Source organism: Scyliorhinus torazame, chromosome 13, assembly GCF_047496885.1.
Source record: "Scyliorhinus torazame isolate Kashiwa2021f chromosome 13, sScyTor2.1, whole genome shotgun sequence".
NCBI lineage: Eukaryota > Metazoa > Chordata > Chondrichthyes > Carcharhiniformes > Scyliorhinidae > Scyliorhinus > Scyliorhinus torazame.
The window spans coordinates 54,056,882-54,079,609 of record NC_092719.1 but is presented as its reverse complement, the minus strand read 5'-3'; the positions used below and the strand labels follow the sequence as shown (position 1 = coordinate 54,079,609).

At 49.9% G+C, this 22,728-nt stretch overlaps 1 protein-coding gene across 1 annotated transcript in view; it reads right to left on the bottom strand.

The window, feature by feature from the left end:
- The window catches only part of cog5 (component of oligomeric golgi complex 5), a 259,153-nt gene that overhangs the window by 149,617 nt on the left and 86,808 nt on the right, over positions 1-22,728 (bottom strand). The gene's annotated exons all lie outside the window — the stretch shown is intronic.

The following is a 22,728-nucleotide window of genomic DNA, read 5'->3' as shown; positions in this document are numbered from 1 at the left end:
TTTCTGCATGTTAACCTAATGGGCAGTATTCCTCAATTTACATACTTCGGCAAAGCAGCTCCGACATAGAATTAACCTCCTGCCATTCAATTTTTTGTTATGATCCCAGTTGATGTTATAACTGGACAGGAAGATCCCAGAATGGAACCCTGACTCAAAAGGGCGTTCTCATTTTTAAATAAAACATGGAGGAACAGAGTCATAGGATATAACAGGGGAAAAACATTAAACATGTAAAGTTGGTTTATTACGCAATATTCTTTTACTCCCCCCCCCCCCCCCCCCTATCTTAACAAATACACAGATTTATGGGTTAACACGTATTACCAAGGAAATATTAAGCTACAATGGTCTCAAAAACACAAAAAAGTTCCTTTTTAAGCACACACATTGATGTTGGTCAAATGCATGCATTCCGCTTGAACCCAAGTTAATGTCTGCGGAGTTGTCTTCAAGAATCCCCCAGATGATGATCACGAGTGTTTCCAAACTCCACTCCCCAAAAAAACACTTTAAAATCTTCTCTCCTAATAATGCTGTCCCTTAGTAGTTTGCATTCCAAAATCCAGACTAGGTTTTCCCAATTCCACTTTTAATAAAGCTTCTGCTCCACTTTTAACAATGAATCCAGTTTAGGATTTTACAGTAACCTATTTAGGATTTCTCTGTCTTGACTGCTGTGCAATCTGCTCACAATTAACTCGCCATTCCTAGAGTGGAGTAAAATGCAATCATACATTTGATTTACCTTTGTCCCACTCTAAATCTAGTTAACGCAATTGTCTCTTTAACTCAGAACATTCTGTTTTCTCTTCCTTGAATTCTTCTGAACAATACCTTGGTCTCTGTTCACTTCACCTCAGACTTCTTAAACACTTTTTCTGACCCAATTCCCTGGTTATCTGGACTGTAACTTGTACGTTAGAAAGCCTGCCTCTTTGCAGCTCCCGAGCTGTCCAGTTTTTCATCTGGCAGAGTTGAGAGCTGTTCATGCCCCAAGATCCTGTCTCCCAACCACCCACAAATTCGGCTAAAACTAAAACCTAAAAGCTTTTCTACCTTACAAGGCCCAGTTGCTAAGCAATACCCACATGTTTATGCCTTTTCTTTATTCTTGAGGCCGCAGCCCTCTCTGATCATAATAGAAACACAGTTGGAACTTAACCGACCTCCATACATAATCACCTTTTCCTTTGCCCAGCATGAATCTAACTATAGGTTTTACGCTTCCAGGCACAGAAACATTAAATTAAACACACTTAAAACTATTCCTTTTTTCTAATGTCATCCCTGAAAACTACTTTTGTTTTCCTAACATTTCAAACAAATTTCAAGACAATGCTCTTCATGCAAAGGGTTCCATAAAAAGTTTATCTCTTTATCTAACCCTCACAAGAGTCATGGGTGTGGACGGTCAGGTTCTCCATGACCTTGGATGAATATAAGCTTCCCCTTTGAGAGGGCAGGGTTTTTCCTTAACAAGGGAAGACAACTGAACATAAAACCCCGATCCAAATGTGGGTCGGGGCGAGATACCGTTCGGGGAGTGGAGCTGTATACTGTCCTTTATCGAGTAATTAAAACTTTATCAGCTTTCAACATCACTTCCTTGCAGCCGTTCTGTCTGGATCTAACACTGGCGACAAGGATAAAGTAGAGCTGTCGACAGCACCAATTTCTCAGAACCAGACACATTTTTCATAGGCCTCAGGCCACTTCACCGTCAGCAGGCATGCCATACATAGGGGAGTTGGAGGCTTTTGACGCAAGTGTGGAGGACAGATAGCTTTATTCGACCCTATTGAATGCCTTTTCTGTGTCCAGGGACAAGATTATCTCCAGTTCCAGCCCCACAGACGCCGTAAGAACTACATTAAGTAACTGCCTCACATTGGGACGAAAGCCTTCGTACTTTCACAAAGCCTGTCTGATCTTTCTCCACAACCTCCATGAGACAGGGCTCCAACCTCAATGCTAAGACCTTAGCCAAAGGTTTCACATCCACATTGAGCAGAGAAATCGGTCGGTATTACCCACAGGGAGATGGACGCATGCCCCAATGTCTCAACATCTCCGGGAGGGAACCCAGTGCCTATTGAATCATCAAACACCCCCAGCACCAATGGGGCCAGCTGATCCGGGACCACCTTATAAAATTCTACCGGGAACCCATGTGGAACCCGGCACTATCCCCATCTGCATCTTTCACAAGGCCATGCGAACTTCCTCCAACCCCAATGGCACCTCCAACTCCTCTCGCAATCCCTCCCCCACCTAGGGAACTCCAACCCTCTAAAGATCTTTACCATCCCCTGCTCGTCCTAAAGTGGCTCCGACTTATAAAGCCTCTCCTAGAAGGACCAAAACACCTTGACAACCTTTTCTGGGGTGGAAACTAATCCAACCCCCGGCTCCTGCACCTGAACAATCTCCCTAGTAGCCTCTTGTCGCCTTAACAGGTGGGCAAAAAGGCAGATAGCCTTCTCTCTATACGCATATACCACCCCCGTTAAAGGCTGCAGTTGGCGGACCACCCGGCCCGTGGACCACAGGTAAAACTGCATTTGCAGCTTCTTCCTGCGTGCCCAAAGCTCTGGCGTTAGATCACTCGCACACTCCCTGTCTGCACTCAGAATCTTGGAACTCCACTATTTTAACACCATTTACTCTCTCAGGCTAAACTGAACTGTTTGCCAATTTGGTATCGTGCTTAGCCCCAAATTCAGACTCCAGACCCATATTGTATCCATAATTGTTACATCCACCTCCACATTTTCCACCTCAGTCTCTCCAATGCTGAAACCCTCATTCGTGCCTTTGTCACCTCCAGACCAGACTATGGTCTCCTAAGTGGTCTCCCATTCCTCACCCTCCTTACGTGTTAAAAGTTCTTCTGCACACATCTAACTAGTCCTATGACCCATCCATTTACCCTCATCCTCATACCCCAGTCCCCATAAGTTTAAAATCTTCACCCTCACCTTTAAACCCATTTCGGCCCTACCGTGCCCATTTCAGTGTCCTCCTCTCGCTATATGCCCACACCCCAGCCCAAATACTTCAATCCTGTGATTCGGACATTTTAAACATCCTCTCCATCTCCTCTCACCACCATGCCATTGGCTGCAGAAACTTGTGAAATTCCCTCCAAGAAAAGCGCCACCTTTCTATTCCCCTTTAAAAAATACTCAAAACACATCTTACACTGAATTGTGCCTACTTTCAAAATATCGTTGATGCTCTATGCAAGGAAACATTCCATGGTAAAATAATTTATGGTTTCCGTTTCAAGTGTAGCATTTGGATTGTGATGGCAACAGTCTTTATCCTTAATTCACTTTTGATTAATTTCTGAGCAATTCAGTTTTTAGTATGCCTGAACATTTCCTCATTTAACCAATAATTTCAGTTCAAGCATTTAATCTATCATTTATTATCTTCTACATTCTGCTAATGACTCCAGTGCATGTTGCTCTACTCAGGACTAAATTCTACATTAATACAGAGTTTAACTACTTTAAATCTTAACAACCACTTTCACTTTCTCCTGGACAATAGGTGCTGATAATGGAGTATGGCCAACCAGAGACACTAGGGGTTGAATTCTCCCATCCTGCACAGGCAGGCGGGAGCAGAGAATCGAGCGGGAGCCACAAAGTCAGAAACCCGCTGGCATAAAACATGTTGCAATTCTCCCAATCGCAGGTCAGTCAACCCGCTGCCAAGTGGCGCAAACACACATTACATTAATTTAAATCTCATGAATGCTCATTAAAACTCGCTCGCCAGAATCGCTCCACACTTTCCAATCCAGTGCAAAATCATGCTGGCCTTGAATACATTTGAAGAGGAGTGCCGTGCACAAGTCAGACGTCAGTTTGCTTGAGAGGTTGTGGGAAGTGCAACATACATAGCCTCCGGTCAAAGTGCTACGTCGCTCTTGTTGCGCTGAATGCCACACTGCTGCGGAAGAATAGTTTGTGCCCTCCAGCTTCATTCTGATGCTGTCTCTGAGAACAATACTGTGCTGCGGGACCCATGAGCCATCACTTTGGCTTACTTTGACCAGTACTGCTCCTGGTGATGACACGGTTGTCGGTATAGATACCACTGTGCTGTGGGATTCACACAGCCTCCACTTTGACCGACTGAAAGTTCGACCAAGGGTGAGGTGCGAGGTGATGGTGGGGTTGAAGACGACAAAAGTTGGCAATGGAGAAGGAGGGCTGTGCAAGGACAAGGGGCACAATGGAAGGCAGAGGGGCAAGGAGGTAGAGCAGGATGACGAACAATGGGAGACAGAGGGAAGATTGAGGGTTGGAAGCTGGATTCCGACAAGGGTGCATTGACCACCTTGTCTGTCAGCGTTTAAAGGGATATGACATTGTTTATTGGACGGGGACGCAGACAGACTTTAGAATGGGAGGAAGGAGTCTTGTTAGTGTGGTCTATTACGGATGGTTCGCACAAAGACTCATAAGTTGGGTGTGGTGTGGTTTGGGAGAGTCACTGTTGTTTTTAGTCCTCATTGCAGATTGCAAGCGGGAACTATGTGACGGTTTCCGCTTTTGTTCAGGGGCTTTCAGACAGGAAACTCAAGAGTGCAGAAATTTCTGTTGCAACTGATGTAACTCTGAAAGGAGTCAGAGGTAACAGATAGTCCAAGGGCTATATGTCCTTCATCAGAAATAGGAGACAGTGCATAAGTGCAGCAGGAACAATCATTGGGAGCATGGTGTACTTCAGCTGCAGGGAGGGGTAATGATGGGGTGCAGTTTATTGGGGGCGGATGGAGAATACCAGGCGGTACATCTACCTTTGCATCGTGAGGCTCCAGTTAAATTGGAGGCACACGGACAGTGAGGGACGGAACATCAAACTCGGTCCTGAAGTAGAGGTGCAGCATTGTAATTTGAGAAGCCGGAACAGTGGTGTCCAGCAAAAACAAAAGCAACTTCGGTTCTGTTCAGTAGAGGTGTGAAGCAGTGAAGGGAGTACCATTAAGCTGGTCCATGGGGCCACTTCTTGGGATGCACAGTTATTCTTTGGTGCCACTACAGGAGATAGAAACTAGGTCATTTACAAAGGACAAAGACCTCATTGCCAAGGAAGCAACTGAAAGCCAATCATTTCCTTCAGTGCTGTTAAAGGGATAGACAGAACTCACTAGCTTCACATGAAAGTCTCAGCATCGACAGAGTATAAAGTAAGATTACAGCCCTGGAGAATGAAGGAAATAGTGAAGGAGACACCGCCACATCACATCTGGCATCCCATAGGGCAGTCATGGGTTCACAATGTATGCTATTCATCACTGGCCAAACAGCTTCTACTCATTGACCATGAGCAACCCAATCAGTATGCCACTTCAAAGAAAGCAGCGCAGAGCTACTTGGTTTAATCATCTGTCAACTCATCACCCCACAGAAGGCTCCAGATGCCACATTTCTGGAATGGAATGTTGCTCACCTCAATGTGTGTGTTAGCGCCTTGGGGGTAAGGCTGCATCAGGCACAATGCAAGGAGGGCACCCAAAGGTGTTGAGCCTTACATTTCCCATGGGCGGCATGGTGGAAATATGTGGCATACAGTGGTTAGCACTGCTGCCTCATAGCTCCAGGGACCCTGGTTCAATTCCGGCCTTGTGTCCATGTCTGTGTGGAGTTTGCACTTTCTCCTTGTGTCTGCATGGGTTTCCTCCAAATGGCCCAGTTTTACCCAAAGTCCACAGATGTGCAGGTTAGGTGGATTGACCATGCTAAATTGCCCCTTAGTGTCCAGGGATGTGCAGGTTATGTTACGGGGAAGGGGAGTGGGCCTAAGTAGATGCAGCATTCCAGGAAGCTCAAGGGACTGCCGAGGGAAGGAAGACATCCAGGAGTAAAATCAAGTCAAGTCACCTCCACCAGCTCTCAATCCCATTCCCTGTCATCACAAGGGATGGACAATCACAGAGAACGAATCCTGCGTTCACACTTGCACCTTCTGAGCTCATGATTCACGATTTTGGTCAGCGGTGCCCTGCTAACGTGCTCACTTGCTGAACTTCAAGTCCATGAAGAAGCTACAGTAGTGTAAGACAAGGAGCTCACCCAAAAGTGTACGTCTTGGGCTCAGGCACAACTACTCAGGAAACCTAGATGCCACTCGAGTGTCATTGCTGATGAGCTGCCCTCACTCATTGGTGTCCCTTGAGGAAATTCCATCAAACACTTCTGATAAAGATGTAAACACATCTCCCTGAGAACATACAATGGTCCACAGATGAGCTGCACTGAGGTTCACATCATTTGAATGGACATCTCGGAGTGGGACACTATTACTGAGTGGGAGGATGGCTTAACCTGAACACGAGGTTTCAAAAGTACAATTCACAATGCCTTAAGTTGATGTCAAAAAAGTGCAATTTATTTACAGTTATGGCATACCCATGAATCAGAAGTGACATCAACATGTTTTGAAACTTCCTAACCCTGCCTCTCCGCCTTGATATAGCCCCAACACCTGCAGCAGAGGTGGAAGCAGCCTGCTAACTACTATGTCCTGAGATCTGTGGTGACATTAGCGGATGCCCTCTGGTAGCCAGAGACCTGATGGGCCCTGACCTGACACGCCTCTCCTGCTCAGGGCAAGTGGTCTGCACAGCTGGAGAGGATGCGGGTACAGGCAGAGGTGACTGCACGTGCTTGGAGTGTCCTGAGAGATGGCCCCCAGATGTCCCGCTGACACATCCTCCCAGTTTGCCTCCTGCAGAAGATAGTGCACATGGATGGTGGTCAAGGTGCCTCAACCCCCATGTTGTCTACATCTTGATGGTGCCCACCAGGATGTTGGGCCATGTAGTGCAGGACTGAGCACAAATCTCACAAGGCCTCAAAGACATAATAGACGGGATGATGGTGATGTGAGTGTCCGTGAGAGAAGGAGCGTTGATATGTGTTTCCCACTGATGAATGATAGAGATCTATGAAGAGAGTAGCCATTGAGTATAAGATGAGATACTGGGGGAGCGGAGAGAGAACTTACCCTGACAGGAGCAGATGAGATTGTTCATCCATTTCCTGCACTGCATGGTGCTTTGTCACGGTTGCCAGCCATGCTGACCAAAGACATGTGGTTTGAGTGCTTCTTGGTGGCATCCCACAGGTTTAAGACATGCTCTGCATTTGCAATCCTCAATGACGCAGTGGCTGAAGTGAAGCCTTCGTCTTCAGGCCGGTAGCCTTTTACTTCTGGCTGGATGCCATCTTTAACAATCTTGTGAAGACAAGTAAGTTGGAGAGAGTGATATGAGTGACTTGGACTGGCGCTTAAATATGGTTTTGGGACTTTCAATCCCACCAGTTTATGGCAGGCAGACAACTAAGCTCCCCACCTCCGAGGTGTTTCAGGGCGATACCCAGCTGTGCATAATTAATGGCATTGCGACTTCCGGTGATAGCGATGTGCTGTGTGGTCACACGAAAGGTGGCTCTCCCTTGGGAATTTCAATTTAAGTCCTTTTAACCTGTAAATCGGATACCAAAGTAACAACCCCCCCCCTCCAAAAAACTAACCTGGCCTTTGAGCCAGTCAGGGAGCTGGAAAAATAGTAAAGGTAAAAGTCAGGAGAGGAAGATCCACACCTCAGAGCAAGGAGATGCACCAAGCAGAGCAGAGCATAGCGGACTGAATAGGATCGTCAACGTAAACGACTGAATAATGGATGGAGCTTCTTTCAATAGAGCTCCAAAAACACAGATTCTGTAAAGGAGGACCTCGTGTCAGCCATGAGGTCAGCCATAGAAACTGCTCTGACCCCCGTCAAAGAGGAATTGGAAAGAACGGAGCAGAGACTGGAGACCCAGGAAGTGACGGTGTGGGAGAAAGCGGCCATCGACAAGAACAACAACCCAGAAAACGCTCAAGGGGAAGGTAGACGATATGGGGAAGGTAGAAGATTAGGAGATTAGTCGAGCTACTTGAGGGCACAGAGGGCAGAATCCAGACAGGGTGGTTCCGGTGACGGGGATGTGCTGAGCAGTCGCACATGAAGTGGCTCTCCTCCCACGAACCTACAAGATGGGCTTTTTTTGCCCGAAAAAGCTTGCCAACACCAAAAAACATCCTCACACCACTACCACAACACGACGAGAAGGGAAAAGTGCCAAATGGCAGCGACTCCAAGACGCGCGGAAACCAGGAGTGGAAAAAGCCTGGACAAGCAAGCGACTGAGCCAGCCAACATACTAGGCAGTGAATCTCGGGCTTTGCCAGAGCGAGAGGGACTGGCCTGCCACATGAGAAGTCCCCCACGCCAGGGAATGGATGGAGGATATTTCTCTCAAGAGAATTGAGAGGGTGATGTACTGTCAATTACCACGAGACGAGAATGGTGAAACAATCGAGGCTTTATTGCACAAGATGTTGTGCCTCCTGCAGCTGGAACCAGAATGGGAGCAGTGCAGGAGAGCATACACTTTTATACGCCGCCTGCTGGGAGGAGTCAGCAGGCAGGGATTTATCGTTGTACCTGTAATAGAGTAGCAGTACCGTAATACATGCAATGTGTTACTTGTGGTGTTTACCACATTCACCCCGTTTAAAAAAAAAAAAGAGTCCGGCGGGGGTGAAGGAAAACATTACAGATTGAGTCTGTCGGGGGCTCTGCTGCGATCACCTCAGTCCTGGTGGTGATGTGAGCACCGACATGGTCACCTGCGACTCCGGGAGCATGTTGTCCTCTTCTTCGTCACCCCTTAGTGGATCCAGTGAGGGGACGGATCCTGCTGGGTTGGGGGCTGCGGTGAGGTTCGCTGGTGGGAGGGTGGGTGGCGTTGGGGTGAATGAGACAACCGGGGGGGGGAAAGGAGCGGTATCAGGTCGGGGGTGGGGACCCAGATCGCAGAGGGAGACTGTGTCCTGTCGCCCGTGGGGGGGGGGCGTACTGCGGGTTTGCATGGAGGAGGTAGACTTTCTCAATCAAGGGATCCGATTTATGGTTCCGCACATGCTTCCGGAGGAGGACGTGTCCAGGAACTGTCAGCCATGTTGGGAACGAGACCCCGGAGGTGGACTGCCTAGGGAAGGAAAACACACGCTCGTGAGGGGTTTCATTAGTAGCAGTGCACAGGAGTGACCGGATGGTGTGGAGCGCGTCGGGGAGGACCTCCTACCAGCGGGAGACCGGGAGATTTCTAGACCGAAGGGCCAGCAGAACAGCCTTCCAAACCGTCCCGTTCTCCCTCTCCACCTGCCCGTTTCCCCGGGGGTTGTAGCTGGTCGTCCTGCTAAAGGCGATGCCCTTGCTGAGCAGGAACTGACGCAGCTCATCACTTATGAAGGAGGATCCCCGATCGCTGTGGAAACCGAACAGAGTGTAGATGCTGTGCAGGGCTTTGATGACCGTGGCAGAAGTCATATCGGGACATGGGATGGCGAAAGGGAACCAGGAGTACTCATCAATTACGCTGAGGAAGTACACGTTGCGGTAGGTGGTGGGGAGTGGCCCTTTGAAGTCCATTCTGAGGCGCTCAAAGGGGCGGGAGGCCTTCACCAGGTGCGTTCCAGAAGTGCGGTTTAGACTCTGCGCAGACTTGGCAGTCTCTGGTTTCGGTCCTGACCTCCTCAATGGAGTAGGGCAGGTTGCGGGCCTTGACAAAATGGAAGAACCGGGTGACCCCCGGGTGGCAGAGGTCATTGTGGAGAGCCCGGAGTCGGTCCACTTGTGCGCTGGCACATGTACCGCGGGATAGGGCATCAGGGGGCTCATTGAGCTTCCCCGGGCGATACAAGATCTCATAGTTATAGGTGGAGAGCTCGATCCTCCACCTCATGATCTTGTCGTTTTTGATCTTGTCCCGCTGCGTATTATTAAACATGAAGGCAACCGACCGTTGGTCAGTGAGGAGAGTGAATCTCCTGCTGGCCAGGTAATGCCTCCAATGTCGCACAGCTTCCACAATGGCTTGGGCCTCCTTTTTGGCAGAGGAGTGCCGAATTTCAGAGGCATGGTGGGTGCGGGAAAAGAAAGCCACAGGTCTGCCCGCCTGGCTGTGGGTGGCGGCCAGAGCGATGTCTGATACTTCGCTCTCCACCTGAAAGGGGAGGGTCTCGTCGACTGCATGAATCGTGGCCTTGGCGATATCCGCCTTGATGTGGTTGACGGCCTGGCGGGCCTCAGCCATCAGGGGAAAAACTGTGGACTTGATGAGGGGCGGGCCTTGTCCGCATAATTCGGGACCCACTGGGCGTAATACGAAAAAAAAACAGGCATCGTTTCAGGGCCTTGGGGCAGTGGGGGAGAGGGAGTTCCAGGAGGGAGCACATGCGGTCGGGGTGGGGCCCTCGGACTCCATTTTCCATTCCGTAGCTATGGATGGCTAAGCGGTTGGTGTGGAACACGCATTTCTCTTTATTGTAGGTGAGGTTAAGGAGTTTGGCGGTATGGAGGAATTTTTGGAGGTTTGTGTCGTAGTCCTGCTGATCGTGGCCGCAGATGGTGACGTTATTTAGGTACGGGAAGGTGGCCCGCAGCCCGTCCTGGTCAACCATTCGGTCCATCTCTCGCTGGAAGACCGAGACCCCATTGGTGACGCCGAAGGGAACTCTGAGGAAATGATAGAGGCGGCCATCTGCTTCGAATGCAGATCCGGGCGGATGGGGAGCTGGTGGTAGGTGGACTTCAAGTCTACTGTGGAGAAGACTCGATACTGCGCAATCTGATTGACCATGTCAGATATGCGTGGGAGGGGGTACACGTGTACCGGTTGATGGTCTGACTGTAGTCAATGACCATCCTGTGCTTCTCCCCAGTCTTCACTACCACCATTTGAGCTCTCAAAGGACTGTTACTGGCCTCAATGATCCCCTCCCGCAGAAACCGTTGGACCTCCGACTTGATAAAGGTCCTGTCCTGCGCACTGTACCGTCTGCTCCTAGTGACGACGGGCTTGCAGTCCGGCGTGAGGTTTGCAAACAGTGAAGGTGGATCGACCTTAAGGGTCGTGAGATCATAGACGGTGAGGGGGGGGACAGGGGTCCACCAAATTTCAAAGTAAGGCTTTGGAGGTGGCATTGGAAATCAAGGCTTAGTAACAGGGCAGCGCAGAGGTGGGGGAGGACGTAGAGCCTGAAGTTGCTGAACTCTACGCCCTGAACGGTGAGGGTTGCGACACAGTACCCCCGGATTTCCACGGAATGGGATCCGGAGGCCAGGGAGATTTTCTGGGAGATGGGGAGTACCGGGAAGGAGCAGCGCCTTACTGCAGCCGGGTGGATGAAACTCTCTGTGCTCCCAGAGTCAAAGAGGCGGTCGTCTCGTGCCCGTTGATCTTCACCGTCGTCGTAGCGGTCGCAAGGTTGCGGGGCCGAGATTGATCCAGGGTGATGGAGGCGAGCTGCGGAAGATGTTGGGAGGTCCCGGGCTGATCAGCGGTGGCGGAGGTATCAGCGGGCAGCGAACGGCCAGACGAGCAGGGGTCCGGAGGCGCGGTCCAAAATGGCGCCGAAGATGGCGGCGCCCATGGCGGGCGGCATTAAACATGGCGCCGCCCACGCGCCGCACGTGGCTTGTGGTGGGGAAGATGGCGGCGCCAGCGGGCCGCACGTGGCTTATGGTGACGAAGATGGCTGCGCCCCTGGATCACACGTGGGGGGTGTAGCAATGCCGGGCCTGGAAACAGCAGAGACTGACCGGGCCTGGCAAACGGCAACAAAATGGCCCTTCTTCCAGTACCCGTTGTAGGTCGCGCTCTGTGCCGGGCAGCACTGCCTGGGATGTTTGCTCTGGCCGCAAAAATAACACTTGGGGCCCCCCGGAGTTGGCTGGCTGCCGCGCGGCGCAGGCTTGCGGTGAGCTCAAGTCGGCAGCTGGTGGGGCCCACGATGGTGCCGCGCAGTCGGGGGTGTAGGTCGCCAGATTACAGGAGGCCACGTCTAGTGAATTAACAAGCCGCCTAGTCTCTGCAAGATCGAGCGTACCCCCTTCCAATAGTCGCTGGCGAACATACGTAGACTTCATGCCAGTGGCGTAAGCGTCTCTGATTAATAGTTCAGTGTATTTGACTGCCGAATCTGCCTGGCAGTCACAGTTCCTGCCGAGAATCTGTAGGGCCCACAAGAAATCCTCCAGAGTCTCCCCCGGGAGTTGCCGTCTCGTGGCCAGGAGGTGCCTGGCCTACACTTGATTCACCTACTTAATGTAATGTCCTTTCAGTAGCGTCATCGCTTCTCTGTAGGTGGATGCATCCTGGATAAGGGGAAAAACTTCAGGGCTCACCCGTGAGTAGAGGACTTGGAGCTTCTGTGGGTCCAAGAGTTCTTCAGTGGCTGCTCTGAGGTAGCCTTCAAAGCAGGCTAGCCAGTGCTCAAAGGCGGACATGGCATTGGCTGCGTGAGGGCTCAGCTGCAGGCGATCAGGCTTGATTAGGAAGTCCATCTTTGTAAAATCTTGTGCAAAAATTAATGTACTGTCAATTACCACGAGACGGGAATGGCGAAACAATCGAGGCTTTATTGCACAAGATGTTGTGCCTCCTGCAGCTGGGACCAGAATGGGAGCAGCGCAGGGAGCATACACTTTTATACGCTGCCTGCTGGGAGGAGCCAGCAGGCAGGGATTTATCGTTGTACCTGTAATAGAGAAGTAGTACCGTGATACATGCAAAGTGTTACTAGTGGTGTTTACTACAGAGGGTATCTGGAAGAGATGAAGTCGGACATTCAAGCTGCGGTAGCCAGAGCTCTGGAGACCATGCAGGTGGCCCTGGATAAGGCAAAAAGGCGACTGGAGGAAGCCCTAGAGGAAATGATCAAGGAGCTGGAAAAAGCTGCAGCAGACTTGGGCGAACGGATCATCACCATGGAGAAGGAGGTGGTAAGGCTGGTCGCAATGTCGAGGAATTTGAAAGGGAAAATCAAGGACCAGGAGAACCGGTCGTGGTGTCAAAACCTATGAATTGTGGGCCTACCAGAGGGGATCGAAGGTAGGAACCCGACAAACTATGTGGCCCAAATGTTGGGCAACCTGGTGGGAGGGGATAGCTTCCCCAACCCACCAGAAATCTACAGAGCACACCAGTCGCTTTGCCCAAAGCTGGGAAAAAGCCAAGGGCAATAATCACCAAGATGCACCAGTACCAGGAACGAATCCTGCGCTGGACGAGACAAATCAAAAACTGTAACTGGGAAAGCCACCAGATTCGGATTTATTAGAACATTGGAGCTGACCTGGCCAAGCTCCGGGCCGAATTTAATAGGGTGAAGGCCTCTCGCTGTACAAAGACGGCGTAAAGTTTGGGATGTAGCCAGCCAAACTCCGGGTCACGTCCCAAGGCAGGGAGCACTTCTTCACAGCCCCTGTGGACACAGCCAAGTTCATCTCGGAGAACGGACTAGAGAAGCAGCAGCAGGGACAGGGATGAAAAGCCCACAGGAAGAGACGCTTAATGCTTAATGTTTACTTTTTACATTCTGTACTGCCAACTGTGAACCATCACGATATCGGCCACTTTCATGGGATTGTACTGCCTTGCTCAGGGGACGAGAGAGGAAGGTAGGAACGGGCGCTGCAAAGCGTAGGAGAAGGTGAGGGGAATGGCGGACAAGAAACTCAGGGATCGGGCGACAGGAGGATGCACAACTAGCCTTGGGAGAGGGACCACCACACTAGGCGGGGTAGCAGTACCGGAAAGTTTGCAGGAGAGGCTGTGGCACATCTCCCGCATGGGGGAAAGCGCCTGGCGTGGGGGGTGGAAGAAAACACCACAAGGGAGAGTCAGGTAAAGAGAGACTGAGGGCATTCAGCTGGCTATAACAGGCCACACGTGGCGACTTGGAACAAAATGGCAACCACTTTGGAGGTTCCCTGAACAAAGAGCCCCGAGTGCAGAGGCTCACCCACATGGCGTACTCACAGTTGGGGCCATGTTGGGTGTCCCCTGAACAAAGAGAAACTCAGGAGCGCAGGGGCCCGACCTCATGGGGAAAACAGTGACCGCAGCCATCTTGGACGGCCCCCTAACAAAGGGAAAGCTCGGAGTGCAGGGACGCGTCCACCAGGTATGTATGGTTGATCCCGCCGAAACGGGGGGACATCCCCCCCTCCCATCAGGATTGTCACCTGGAACGTCAGGTGACAGAAGGGACCAGTGAAGAGATCCAGAGTCTTCGCCCACCTGAAAAGTTTGAAAGCTGACAGTCTTCATCCAAGAGGGAAGGACCGACTGTGGGCTTGGAAGGTCTGGATGGGACAGACGTAACATTCCTGCTACGGGACGAGGGCCGGGGAGTAGCAATATTGTTAAATAAGAGGAAAATGTTTACTGCAACAAATACAGTTAGGGACCCAGGGGGGCGGTACGTCATGGTCAGCGGTGTCCTGGACGGGGCACCGGTAGGCCTGGTAAACGTGTATGCTTCCAACTGGGATGACACGGGGTTTATAAAGATGACCATAGCGGAAATCCCTGACAAAGACACATGCCGACTGATCATGGGGGAGACTTTAACCTGTGTATAGGACCAACAAACAGACAGGTTGAACCCCAAAACGGGAAAGACCTGCAACATGGCAAAAGAACTCAACTTATTCATGAAGCAGATGTGGGCAGTGGACCCATGGCGGTTCACCCACCCAGGGGAGAAGGAGCGATCCTTCTTCTCCCAAATACATAATGTTTATTCACAAATCAACTTCTTTGTAGTGGGGAATTGGTGCTTCCAGGGCTGGTAAGAGCGGAATATTCCACAATTGTAATCTCCGACCAAGCTCCACATTATATGGATGTGAGGTTGGAGACGGGCTGTGCTGAACGCCTCCCACTGAGGTTGTACACGGCCAGACTGGCCGATGAGGCCTTCCGTGAGAAAATATCACATACCATAGACGAGTATACCACTAATAACCAGAATGGGGAGGACTCACCCTCCATATTCTGGGAGGCGCTGATCAGGGGTGAAATTACAGCTTACAAAGCACAAAGCGACAGGGAAGAGAGGGTGGCCAGGCAACAGCTAGCCAACGCCATACTGGAGGTAGGCCACAATATTCCGAGGACCCGACCACAGAGCACCTGCCGGAGAGGAAAAAGCTACAGATGGACTTTGTCCTATTGTCCACAAGGGAAGCACTGCACCAACTCTGCCAGGCACGGGGGACCCTGTACGAACACTGAGAAAAGGCCAACAGCGTGCTGGCTCACCAGCTGAGAAAGCAAGCAGCCACGAGGGCAGTAGCCCAGATTAGGGCAGCAAAAGCAACAGTAGCGGAGCTGGATACGGTCAACAAGGCATTGACGACCTTCTACCGGGTGCTGTACACCTCAGAGCCTCCAGCAGGAGACTTGAGGATGAAGCAGTTCCTCGATGGACTGGACATGCCAGTCGTGGGGGAGAATAGGAGATGGGGCCTGGAAGCACCTCTAGAACTGGAAGAAATCTTTATTATTGTCACAAATAGGCTTACATTAACACTGCAATGAAGTTACTGTGAAAAGCCCCTAGTCGCCCCACTCCGCCACCTGTTCAGGTACACGGAGGGTGAATTCAGAATGTCCAATTCACCTAATAAGCACGTCTTTTGGGACTTGTGGGAAGAAACCGAGGCATCCGGATGAAACACACAGACACAGAGAGAAGGTGTAGATTCCGCACTGGCAGTGACCCAAATCGGAATCGAGCTGTGAAGCAACAGGGCTAACCACTGTGCTACCGTGCCACCCAATATGGAGAGTATCAGCTCCATGTAGGCGGGGAAGGCGCCGGGACTGGACGGTTTCCTAGCGGATTTCGACAGAAGATTCACAGCAGCACTGGCCCCGCACCTGTAGGAGATGCTCACGGATTCACTGGCGAGCGGCACCCTGCCGCCTACGCTAGCACAAGCCTCAATCTCACTGATACCTAAGAAAGTCAAAGACTCAACAGAATGCGGTTCCTACAGATCCATCTCACTGCTAAACTCAGACGAGAAAATACTGGCCAAGATCCTAGCCAAAACGCTGGACGACTGCATACCACCTCACACTTTTCAGGGTTAAACTCCATCTGCCACTTCTCAGCCCAGCTCTGCATCCTATCTATGTCTCTTTGCAGCCGACAACAGCCCTCCTCACTATCCACGACTCCACCAATCTTCGTATCGTCTGCAAATTTACTGACCCACCCTTCAGAAGTGGGAGAAGTTGGGGTTTGATATAGGGTGGGGACTCTGGAGCGAAGCACTGCACAGGGTCAACTCCACCTCCACATACCTAATGCAGCCAGAAGTGGTACACAGAGCACACTTAACCAGAACCCGAATTAACAGGTCCTTCCCAGAGGTGGAGGACAAACACAAACAATACCAAGGAGGCCCGGTCAACCACGCCCACATGTTCTGGTCTTGTTGGGTTTTGGACAGCCTTCTTCGAGGCAATGGTGGGGGTGAGTGTGGAGCTTTGCCCAAGGATGGTAGCCTTTGGTATATCAAAACAGCCAGATATCTTCATGAGAAGGAGGGCCGACACCCTTGCCTTTGCCTCCCTAATCGCCCGCCGGAGAATCCTGCTCGGCTGGCAGTCAGCGGAAGAAAGGATAAGGAGAGGGGAGCTGGGGGAACAGTCAGAACCAAAAATCTACGTAGGAATGAAGAAAAAACAGGAAATCGTAACTGTAAATAATGCAAGAAAAAGAACAACAATGTATGTATGTATACAATTGAAACCAACCGATGTGTAAACATTTCTCTTTATCCTCTGTCTCCTACTGTTTGTCCACATTTATCCTTGTTTTGTATACCACAAAAAAGTCAATAAAAACATTTTTATAAAAAGAAACCAGACAGAGTATGTCGCAAAGATGCTCGGGAAACTGGTCGGAGGGGAAGGCGTCACCAAACACCCAGTGGTGGACTGGGCCCACAGATCGCTGCAGCAAAGGCCCAAATCAGGAGTTTCAAGATATAAAGAGGGTGCTGAACTGGGTGAGGAGCCTGCGGTCATGTCAGACGATAAGACACAGGAGCAGAATTAGGCCACTTGGCCCATTGAGTCTGCTCCGTCATTCAATCATGGCTGACATTTTTCTCATCCCTATTCTCCTGCCTTCACCCATAACCCCTGATCCCCTTATTAATCAAGAACCTATCAATCTCTGTCTTAAAGACCTTCAGTGATTTGGCCTCCACAGCTGTCAGCGGCATAGAGTTCCACAGATTCACCACCCTCTGGCTGAAGAAATTCCTCCTCATCTCTGTTTTAAAGGATTGTCCCTTTCGTCTGAGATTGTGTCCTCTGCTTCTAGTTTTTCCTACAAGTGGAAACATCCTCCCCACGTCCACTCTATCCAGGCCTCGCAGTATCCTGTAAGTTTCAATAAGATTCCCCCCCTCATCCTTCTAAACCCCAATTCTAAACCCCAATGAGTACAGACCCAGAGTCCTCAACCATTCCTCAACGTGTAGATGGTAAGGACATACAATCGCATCTACCAAGACATTGGAGCCGACCTGGCCAAGCGCTGGGCGGAGTTTAATGGGTCCAAGGCAGCTTTATTCAAAAACAAGGTGCATTTGGCATGCTGTACTCGGCGAGACTTTGGGTAACACATGGCAACAAAGAGCACTATTTTAACATGCCAGAGGACGCAAATGAGTTCATCAAGAAAAATGGGCCGGGAACACAGCAATAACGGACAACTAAGATCTATTAAATTAAATAAGTGTTTTCTTTTTCTGGGCTGAACACTTGCACCACTTGGAGGGGGGGGGGGGGGGGGGGGGGGGGGGACAAAATGGGCTGAGGGAGCAGTTCCCAGGGGGGAGCCAGCATGCTGGCAAGTAATAATAAGAAATCGCTTGTCACAAGTAGGCTTACGCTAGTGCATAGCGGTAAGGGAGGAGGCAGCACAGCTGCCTCCCCTCCCAAAACAGAATAGTTACCTAGAACGTCAGGGGACTCAACAGCCCAGTGAAAAGATCCAGAGTCTTTGTCAAGAGACACACTTGGAGGAGAAGGACTGACTGAGGGGAAGAAAGAGTTGGATAGGACAGAAGTATCAGGTGTGCTTCGATACGAGGGTGGTCATACTGTTTAGCTAAAGGACGAACCTTACAGCGACAAACACGGTGACGGAACCAGGGGGACGGTACATAATGGTCAGTGCGCCTGGAAGGGTGGTGCTTGTAAATATATACACCGTCAACTGGGCCGTCACAGCCTCCATAATAAAAACCATGGCGGAGTATGTAGAATGATAGCATCTCTAGAATGCAGAAGAAAGCTATTCAGCCCATCGAGTCTGCACTGACCCTCCAAAAGAGCACTCTAGGCCCACTCCCCTGCCCTATCCCCACCTAAGGTTTGGACACTAAGGGGCAATTTTGCATGGCCAAACCACCTAACCTGCATATCTTTGGACAGTGGGAGGAAACCGGAGCACCCAGAGGAAATCCACGCAGACACGGGGAGAGCGTGTAAACTCCACACATACAGTCACCCAAGATTGGGTCCCTGGCGCTGTGAGGCAGCAGTGCTAACCAGTGTGCCACCATGATCCCCGACCTAGACTCCCACCAACTCATCATGGTGAGAGACTTCAACTGTGTACAATGACGGACAAATCCAGCTCCAAATCAGGGAAATAATCGGCAATGGCTAAGGAACTGTGCACCTTTATGGAACAGATAGGGGGCAGACCTGTGGAGGTTCTCCCAAGTCCAGAAAGTATATTCCAATATCAACTTCTTTGTAGTCAGTAAATACGTGTTTCCAGGGATAGTAGAGGGCGGGATACTCTGCAATAGTAATGTCCGACCACACACCATACTTTCTGGATGTGTGGCTGGTGACGGGCCCAGGCCAGGCCCGTCACCACCCACCCCATGGAGGCTGGGCACAGCTCTCCTCATTGACAAGACTGGCAGAGAGGAAAAAGCTACAAAAGCTACACCGGGAAAGCAGTGAACCAGCTCCGCCAGACACAAAAGACCTTTTATGAAAATGGAGACAAGGCCAGCCACCTGATGGTCCATCAGCTGAGAAAGCAGGCAGCCACAAGGAAGATCGCGGAGGTATAGGACAGGAACGGCAAACTAGTCACAGCACCAGACAGAATCAATCAGGCCTACATGGCCTTCTACTGAGAGCTGTACGCCTCCAAGCCCCCGGAGGGAGTCTCGAAGACGAACCTGCTTCTCAATGGATTGGACATACCAGCTGTTAGGGAGGATCAGACAGCTAACAGCGAACATCAGACACCTGCTGAACGTGATTACGACCCCACCCAGGGAGGGAGCACCAAAAGTGATCATCTCCCTAGTCGCAGAGAAGGCCTTCGACAGAGTCAAATGGAAGTATCTCATGGACGTCCTGAAACGGTTTGGTTTTGGGACAGGGTTCACCTCGTGGGTGAAACTACTGTACAGCGCTTCCATGGCGAGCGTACGGACAAATGTCTGAATACTTTTGGCTGCACAAAGGCACGAGGCAGGGATGCCCATTGTCCCCGTTGCTATTTGCCCTGGCAATCAAGCCACTGGCTATCGCCCTTAGAGCAGCAAAAGGGTGAAGAGGCATCCAGAGGAGAGAATGGGAGCATAGAGTCTCACTGTACACGGATGACCTACTCCTCTACGTCTCAAACCCCCTAGCCAGCATTGGAGGAATAATGGAACTCCTAAGGAAGTTCAGAGTCTTCGCAGGTTACAAATCCAACCTGAGCAAGAGGGAAATCTTCCGTGAATCCACATGGGCCGGCGGGGGGGACTCAAGAGTTGGGAGAGCTGTCGTTCAAACTAGCCCAAACCAAATTCTGATACCTGGGGATCCAGATAGCCCACGACTGGGCACGGATCCACGAGTGGAAAAGGTTAAGAGGGGCCTGTGGAAAAGGGACCTGCCCCTGTTCCTCCTGATGGCAGAGTAGCGACGCTGGGGGAACTAACTGACAAGCTCTAGCTCCCGAAAGGGAACGAGCTCCGCTACATGCAATTAAGGAACTTCCTCCGCAAGGTGACTGCAATGTTCCCTCAGCGAACTGGACACACCCTGCTAGACAGGCATCCAACATTGGATGAACTAGAGGATAATCCCTGCGCCGACATTTACAGATGACTGCTAGAGGAGGTAAGGGCATCACTGGACAAGACACAGGAAACGTGGGAGGGAGTGTTAGGCACGGAGATAGGGGAGGACGCTGGATCAAAGCACTACATAGGGCAAACTCCACCTCCTCATGCGCAAGGCTGAGCCTAACGCAGCTAAAAGTAGTGCACAGGGCGCACTTGACCAGAACACACATGAGCGGGTTCTTCCCGGAGGTGGAGAATAAGTGTGAACGGTGCCAGGGAGGCCCTGCCAATTACACCCACATGTTCTGGTCCTGTCCCAGACCTATCGGGTACTGGACCGATTTTTTCAAGGCCATGTCCGAGGTTGTGGGAGTGACAATGGAGCCATGCCCACTAATGGGGGTATCAGAACAGTCAGAGTTCTTCATGGAGAGAGGGGCACATGCTCTATACTTTGCCTCCCTGATCGCCCGCCGAAGACTCCTGCTTGGCTGGAGAAGAGCTGCACCATCCAAGATCGCAGACTGGCTGCCCAACTTAGCGGAATTCCTCAAATTGGAAAAGATAAAATTTACCAGCAGAAGAAGGTTTCCATAGTACATGGAAGCAATTTACGAATCTGTTAGAGGACCGGTTTGTGTCCAGGAGCCAAATGGTGGGAGGGGCATGGGGTTGGGGGAGAGAAAGCAGGGTGCAGGGAGGGGACCGAAACAGACAAAGTAGGAAGAGTAGGGAGAGGGGGAAGGGGAGATGGGTAGAGGGAAGACACCACCCAGAGTACAGGAGAAGCAGGGCAGAAGAACCAAAGGGCACCGAAGGAAAGTGAACCCATGGGTGCGGCCACAACAACAACGGGTACGCCTCGGTGGCCACAAACACCCCCCCCCCCCCCCCCCCCCCCCCCCGGTGTGTTTTAACACCATGGGGTCAGATGTAAAACAGTATGGTTGTGGTAACCGATTATTGGGAGCCCAATGTTAACATGCCCCGTAGCTGTGTATATATGTTTACTTTGATTACTGATTACCTGATTACTTTGTTTTCCCTTTCATAGTTTTATTTTTCTGTATGTATTTTTTATTCTTGTCTTTTGCAATGCTGTCACAATCAAATGCAAAAACTAATGAAAAAATATATTTTAAATTAATGAGATTCCAACTGTGGAATTGGGTATGATTTCCCACCATTCGGGCTAGTAGGAAGGGCACTGCTGGAACCGCCCTCTCGGCCAAATAAATTCCACCCTAAGAGTAGATGGATTGTTGCTTGGGGTAGGCATCCCTCATCAGTACCTGCTTTTCTTCCCCCACATTCACAGGGCATGACAATACTCTCCACTTGACCAGACTTACCAGTTTTCTTCCACGCTGTTCTTCTGCTGTACATCTATTCTGGACTATCTTTTGTTTACAGGGTAAAATTCCATTATGGGATCTTGTACCAGGACAGTTTTACCATTTAATCATCCCTGCCCTCACGGTATCACAGATCATTCCCCTTTGTGCTTTCCCTCTACCCCTCTCTTCCTTTGCTCTGTAATTGCTTCAGGGTTGTTCTTCTCCAAGATCTACGGGTTTAACTGAAAAGTCATTGACCTGAAAAATTTACACCTTTTCACTCCCTATAGATGCTACCCAGCCCGAGTGCTTGCAGAATTTTCTGTTTTTATTTCACACGAATTATATTTACCTACTCCTTTACTCAAAAAATTCATATGTTTATATTGGGTCTCAAGCATCAAATAAAATGGTATTGCTATAATGTGTCTCTTTATCAAGAAATAGTGAACAGGTTGAGGCTCTTTTCACTTGGGAAGAGAAAAAAGAAGGTGGCCTAATAGAGGTCTTTAAAGTTATAAAAGGGTTTGACAGGTCAGATGTAAAGGTGTTTTCACTTGTGGGGGAGACCAGAGCTTTGGTCATATGTATAAGTTAATCACAAATACCTAATGCCTAATTCCCGTTACAGCCTCCCCGAACAGGCGCCGGAATGTGGCGACTAGGGGCTTTTCACAGTAACTTCATTGAAGCCTACTTGTGACAATAAGCGATTTTCATAGGAAGTTTATGAGAAACGTCCCTAACCCAGACAGTGGTTACAGCGTGTAATTAATTCGCTGGCACAGGAAGCAGGTGAGGCAACTGAGGGGCATCTAGATAGATGGAGTTAGATGAAAAGAACTGGGAGATGGTTCATGTGGAGAATAAATACCAGCGTGGACCTCTTGGGCCTCTTTAGTAAATAATAAAAGACATATAACCTCAACACTTTTCTGCAATGAATTTCATCTGCCCTGTGTCAGCCCAGTCCATCAACCAGTCTAAGTCACTCATGGTTAATGATGTCTCCAGAGGTCCAGACTTCATCCTTGTAACAGTTATTCTATTAAACATGATTATCTAATTTTTTCAGGGCAATATCAAAGGTTGGCACATTACTGCTTCGGTTGATAGGCATTTAATCAATTGCCGTGTTTAAACCCGAAAGGTCTAGTATGTAACGTTACCGCACTTTCTTAGAAATGCATGCTAATTTCTGGAAATACAACACTTTGGTCATTTACCTTAATCTTTCACAGAATAACTAAAATAATTTTTTCTCTAATTGATCTTAAAACTCCTTTTAAAGTAAAATTAAACTTTATTTCTTCTGTCCTTATTTTGTTTTGTACATACCACATGATATTCAAATTTACAATC